Source organism: Numenius arquata, chromosome 18 (assembly GCF_964106895.1).
Source record: "Numenius arquata chromosome 18, bNumArq3.hap1.1, whole genome shotgun sequence".
NCBI lineage: Eukaryota > Metazoa > Chordata > Aves > Charadriiformes > Scolopacidae > Numenius > Numenius arquata.
Window position 1 is genome coordinate 11094641 of NC_133593.1, and position 6894 is coordinate 11101534.

Below are 6894 nucleotides of genomic sequence, written 5' to 3' on the forward strand. Positions count from 1 at the left end.
GGTGGGCGCTGCCGTGGCCCCTCTGATCCATTTTCTGACACACAGGGAAGGTGCTTTTGGGGAGAAAAGCCGTCCCCGAGCTCCTGGCTGCCTCTCTGCCACGCTGGTCCCTCCTCCTTTAAATCCCGGCTCCTCTCCGACTCCTCACAAAATGTCTCCGTCGCCGCCTGCCAGACCCGGCTCCAGCCTCCCAAGAGCTGGCTGTCATTTGGAGAGGCTTTGAAAAGGGGGTGGGGGGGGAGGAAAATCTATCTTTATCCACGCCGGGAAGCGCCATGCGCAGCCCTGGCACTGTGCAAGTAATTAACAATAATGAAAAGTTGGGGTTGCCATGGATATGCTGTTCTATTTACAACGCGCATCTCTCCCCCCATCGCCCAGACCCGCGCAGCCACCCGGGGAAATCAGAACCCCATTCACCGCCTCGGCGTGGGGTTTTATTTTTAACCGGGATGCTGCGGTAGGAAGGCGGCCAGGCGGGAGGCCGGGGGCAGGACAGCGGCCCCACCACACGCCAGATCCTCCGGCTGCTGCTTGGGAAGCAGCACGTGGGGTTTCTCTGCTGCTCTGTCCTCACCCAGACAACTGCTGCCAGCGAAAGGAAACCCAATGAAAGCGCTTTTTTCAGATACCTCGAACTAACTGGCTACGAATTTGCCATAGAAAAAAAAATAAAATAAAAATAGACAGTCCCCACACACCATTTTGGAGAACTTTTCTGCTATCGGGCCCTTGCTCCAGACCCTGCCTTGGGAACACTGATAGTTCAGGGGGAAAAAAAAAAATAATAAAAATTAGAGAAAAAAATAAAAATAGAAAGAGAAAACAAAGGGGAAAAAAGTCAGCCCAGGGGTTGGTTTTGGCGGGCTGCTGTGCAGGTCTCGCACGGCCGGCGCTCCGGGAACGCCAGCCCTCGTTAGTACACCGCGGGCTCTCACCTAAGGATTGCAGTTGGCTTAATTAGAGACTCAGGTGAACATGAAAGATTAAATATGGAACGAGGCTGGGGACAGGCAGGAAGGCGGCCGGTTCGGGTTAATGTGCCGATACAGGTACCTGCAGAATTAATTACGGCGGGACCCGGGCAGCGCAGGGGAGGATGTCGCTGCTCCGTCCCAGCCCCGTCTTAGTCACCACTAATCGCCCCGGCACGAGGAACGCACGGTATGAATCTTCTTCGGGGCTGTGTTATTCGCCTGTCATTAAAAAGCATCAGCAGGGAGGGGTAGGGTATTTTTTGGGTCTCGCAGCTGCCGTCACGCCGGCAGCAGACGCACTCGGCCCCTGGGTGACTCAGCCCCGGGGAGGGAGGTGGGGGCTGCCGGCAGCAGATCCCGGGGGCTCGCGCCGCCCCCGACACATCACCGGGCTCCCCCGCTCCCCAGCTGATAACGCCGATAAGGAAGGCACAAGCAGCCCTAGTTTTAGTGCCTGCTCGAATTCCCGTCAGGTGGGGCCGGTGAAACCTAAACCGGCTCCGTTGGGAGACAAACACCCCGGCGCTGGAACAGCAGCTTTTCGGCTGCGGTTCAGGAAACACCAGAGCTGCCCTCCTGGCCGGCGCGACACGGAAAAGGGAAAAATCCCAACCACTCGGCGATGCCCCATAGCGATCTCCTCCGCTCTGCCAACAAACTGGTTGAGCCGCCTTCCGGGAACTGCCAGCACGGATTTATGAGGGAGTGCGGAGAGAGTGCGCTCCGCGGCACAAGGAAAGCACACGCGTTTCCAGCCTGCGCCTGGAGCTGATGGAGGGTCCCAAGGAGCAAACACAAATGTCTGCAGCCCCCCCCGTCCCGCCTGGCTGCTCCCCACGGAGCTAAACCTGCTTCCGATGGGAACCACAGGCCAGACCACCCATCCCAGCGCCGGGTCAGGACCGTGTGGGAACCCAATGGGTGACAGTGGAGTAGGAAAGAGCATGAGAAACCCAGAGAGGGGGTCAAGCACAAGCCCAGAGCACGCGGGGTGCCCAGTTTTTGGGGCCTCTATGGCACGGGAACTGTTAGGCAACACCAGCTCCACTTTTGCACCAGAGAAAGCAACCTGGCATCCCTTGAGCTTTCTGTACAATCATGGAATGGTTTGGGTTGGAAGGGACCTTAAAGCCCATCCAGTGCCACCCCCTGCCCTGGGCAGGGACACCTCCCACCAGACCAGGTTGCTCCAAGCCCCCTCCAACCTGGCCTTGAACCCCTCCAGGGATGGGGCAGTCACAGCTTCTCTGGGCAACCTGGGCCAGGCTCTCACCACCCTCACAGTGAAAAAAATCACTAGTATGTCATTTCTTTTGCAAAGCCTGTCTGGAAAGTCAATGTTTCATGAACCAGCACCTGCAGGTGCCAGACCCCCCTAACCCTTCCCATGAAACGTGATGGGGACACAAGGTTGGAGCACCCCCGTGCAGTGCTGGTGGGGCAGGCTCTGCAGGAGCGCACCGCAGGCTGGCCTTACAGGAGATGTTTGAGGTCATAGAGTCATAGAATGGTTTGGGTTGGAAGGGACCTTAAAGACCATCCTGTTCCACCCCCCTGCCCTGGGCAGGGACACCTCCCACCAGACCAGGTTGCTCAAAGCTCCGTTCAACCTGGCCTTGGACACCTCCAGGGATGGGGCAGAGACCCCAGCTCGGCTGCCCAGGAAGGAAGGAGGAAGGAAGCTGAGCTGCCGGGCCACGTCAGTCCATCAGCCCTCACTTCCCCGCCTGGCCACGGGGTCAGGGAAGGACACGGAGCATCACCTGCCAGCCCAGCCGGAGGCACACACGCCGTGGCTCGGCCTCGTGTGGCCGCGCAGCCCCGTGACTCAGCGGGAGAGCACCCGGATGATGCTCACCCCACCTCCCCGAGACCAAACGGCACCCCAGCACCCCTCTGCACCCCACGGCGCGCCAAGGGAGCTGCCAAAACGCAGCCCGCACCGTGGGGTCCCTGCCCAATGCTCCATCTCTGCGCCCCCGCTGTCTAACAAGGGGCTGGTCGATGCAACGAGGGGACCCCTCAGTGCAACAAACATACGTAGAGCTGCTTCCCATGACCCTATAGAGCCAAGAGTCAACTACAGCAGAGGCAAGACTGGCCTTGGGGGATGGTGCCATCCTCCACACAGCCCAGGGAGCCCAGCTGGGAGCCAGCAGGGATGCCCAGGTTGCCTGGGCAAGACAGGAGGGTGGCCCCGGTTGTGACTAAGTCCCTGGCACACGTGGGTCCCCACAGCCAGGCGCAACACACCTGGGCTACAGCAATGCTTCCCGCTTCACCCACCGGCCCCGTGAATCAGAGCACCCCGTGGGTTTGGAAGGAGTCACGCACCCTCGCTGCGCCCCGACACCGAAATCTGCCCCTGCACGGGGGGGACTCAGCCCGTGGGCTGGGATGTGCCACCCTCTCTGCTCCCTGCGCCACTGGGAAGCGAACAAAACTCCTGCCGTGTTGTGACATCCCTCTGCCTCCTGGGGGAGGCCACCAGTGACCCACATTTGGCCACTTAAATCGCACACGGTGACCTAAAGCTGGGGTTTTGTTCCCCCCGCCCCACGCCATTAACGAGCCGCAGCCTGGGCGCCTGCTCGGGGATCTCTGCTCCGCGCTGTCACCTCGCATCTGACGAGAGGTGGCCGATGGCTCCGCAGCTGGGTTTATCCCCGGGAGATCACTCGCCACCTCCCCCGGGTCCCTGCTGCCCCCAAACCACCCCACGGCTCCCCCGAACGCTGTGAAGGTGCCGTTCAGTGATGGCGGGACCGATCAGTGCCTGTTGCTCGGGGGTTGAACCCCTCGGGACGCGGTAGTCGCTACCAAAAACCAGGAGGTCCCACGTCCCTGGGCTTTTTGCATCACGCGGGGACCCTTTTTTTTTCCTTTGCATCACGCCCGTGCAGGCGGCCGAAGGCGGGGAAGAGTAAACTCTGGCGTAGCCATGGAAACTGGAGAGGATGGATGGATGGATGGATGGCGGCGGATCCCTGCACACCCGTGAGGAAAGCCGTCATCTCCTCCCCACTCAGCCCGGCCGTGACCCTGCAGCTGCCCATCGCATGCCGATCACAGAGCGTAGCAGGAAAACACCCCAGTGATTAAGCTAATAACCCTAATGACCAGCTAATGGACTGCGGGCAAGACGCACCCTTCGGGAATGTGCCCAGGACGGCACCTTTCCGAGCTCGCCCCAGCACACCGGGCATGGCCAGCGCGTATCTGCCAGGCTGGGCTGCTGTGAGGTGGGTTTGAGCCCCTCCATTGCCCCCAAAGGCACCGTGGGGCGGAACTGAGAGGGTCTGGTCCCACTTCAAGCACCTCTTCCCCAACAGGGTCTTTGTATCTCTTCCAAGAGACACACGGGTTCCTATGGGAAGGGGGGAAACCTGCCCACAACATGATGTCTGCCTGACAGGAGAGATGGGAGCGTGGGCTGCCTTCCTGGGGCAGGGGGTCCCCACGGGGGCACCACTGTCCCCCTCTGCCAGGTCAGAGGGTGACCCAGCATCCAAGAGAGCACTCGCTGCCCGACGCCTCCCCTGCGCTCAAGAGCAAACCCTCTGGGTCCCACTCGCCCCTCTGCGCACCCGTGCTGGCCAAAACGGCTCTTTGCTGGAGGGGTGGAGGACACCAGCCTTTCAGCATTGCCCACCGAGCACCCCCGGCTGCCCCTTCCCCACTCCCAGCGCCCGCAGGAGAACCCTTTGCCAGGGCTGAGCGCGGGGAGGAGCTGACATTTCCTTTTAGCTGCGGTACCCGCTGCATTCGCTGCGTCCTTGGGTCAAAGGCCTCCCAAGTTTCCCTCTTTGCATCCTCTAACCCACGCTAGAAAACACACAAAGCTCCCGGCAGGGTTGAAGGTTAAAAGCCCAAGTTACACCAGCATTAACAACATCCCCGCGCAGTTGTGCGAGTAGTTCAGAACCGCCCGTGATGAGCGGCCAGGGCAGCGCGAGAGCCTATTCCTCATCTAATGACAGTCAAATTGGGGGGGGGGGGGAAATGAGGGGTTTGGGTGCTTGTGGGGAGAAACCCCACAGGTGGCTGAGGGTGCCACCCCAAAAACCACCCTCATCCTTCCCTACGCTGCCTGTGGCCACCACCCCAGGCTTGCACCGCCAGGGCTCCGAGCCCAGGGCATGGTCCCTTGACCCCAGATCCCTAGGAGACACCCCCAGAGGTTCAGCCCCTCCGTCTCTCGGCTTCTCAGTAGACTTGAGATGACCCGGGGGGTTCGTCTCTGCCCCTGCCACGGTGCAGCTCCATGGAAGGCAGCAGCAGAAGAGCAGAGCTGATGCAACACGGAGGCTAAAGCAAACCTTGAGCTTGCAGAGCCGAAAAATCCTTACATTTTCAGTTTTTGGCCTTTTGAGGTTTTCTTAATTTGTCTATTTTTGTTCCTCGCCCACCTCCGCGCTGAGTGTGACGAGAGCCTGCGCTGGAGAGGCAGGGTTTTAAGGAAGAGCACTGGCTGTTATGAAGCAGCGAGGCTTTGGGAGAAAACAGCCTCTGGAGCAATAAACAGCTCTGGTGCTGAGGGCTGTGAGGGACGGCTCCATCTGGGCTGCTGAGTCACCAAACCTGCCCAAGTGCGATACCAGCCAGAGGGCTCGGGGCAGGGGAACCTTCCTATTAGGGATTTTTTTGCTATTTTGGTCCGAACACGCGACAACGAAACCAGAAAGCAAACAAAAGCGGGCTGGGATGGACACGCTCCAGCAGCCCAGGGGGGTTAAAGTGGAGGCTGCCCTTCTCTTCCTCCTTCTCCTCTCCCCTGTGCCAGACAGCCTTATTCTGTCCCCAGCCTTGTCCTGTCCCTGCCACGGTGGCCAGGAGGGTGGGAGCAGACCCTTCCACATCAGCTCCACACTTCCCAACCAAAGCCAAACTCTCCCCTTTGCCATGCAGATCCTCCTGCCCGCGCCGCCCCTCCATGGGGACCCCAGCCCACCCTGCTGCCACCAGCCTTCCCCCCAGCATGGCACCATGAGGAGCCATGGGAGCAAGGGGCCACCAGGGCTACCATCCTTCCTCTCCCCTGGTCACCAGCACGGGGATGTCCCAAGTTCACAAAGGCTCAGCTTCCTCTCCTAGGACTGTCCCCATCCCCACACAGCACTTGCCTTGTCCCCACAGCGACCCCACCACATCCCCACACATTCTGGCAGGGTCCCCATGGGGACATAACATGTCCCATCCCTAAGAGGAACCCCACCATGCCCCTTCATGGACCTGGCGACATCCCCACACGCTGTCATGTCCCCACAGGGGCTCCAGCTTCATTGACTCTGACACATCCACATCCCCACAGGGTTCCCGTCATGTCTCCCCTGGGACCCCCCTTGTCCCCAGCCCCACAGGGACCCCATCATGTCCCCCCAGGGATCCCCACACACCGTCACATCCCCATAGGGACCCCACCACGTCTCCCCAGGGACACCCACTTGTCCCCACACACTGTGATATCCCCCACAGGGACCCCATCATGTCCCCCCAGGCTTCCCACACATCCCCGCACACTGTCACATCCCCACAAGGACCCCACCATGTCTTCACAGGGACCCCCACGTGTCCCCACACACTGTCATATCCCCATAGGGACCCTGCTATGTCCCCCCAAGGGACCCTTACTTGTCCCTAGCCCCACAGGGACCCCACCAATGTCTCCCCAGGGACACCCACATGTCCCCGCACACTGTGATGTCCTCCACAAGGACCCCACCATGTTCCCCCAGGGCTCCCAACATGTCTCCGCACACTGTCATATCCCTCACAGGGACCCCCGTCATGTCCCCACAGTCATATCCCCCCAGGGACCCCCATCATGTCCCCACACACTGTCATATCCCCATAGGGACCCCGCTATGTCCCCCCAGGGACCCTAACTTGTCCCTAGCCCCACAGGAACCCCACTAAT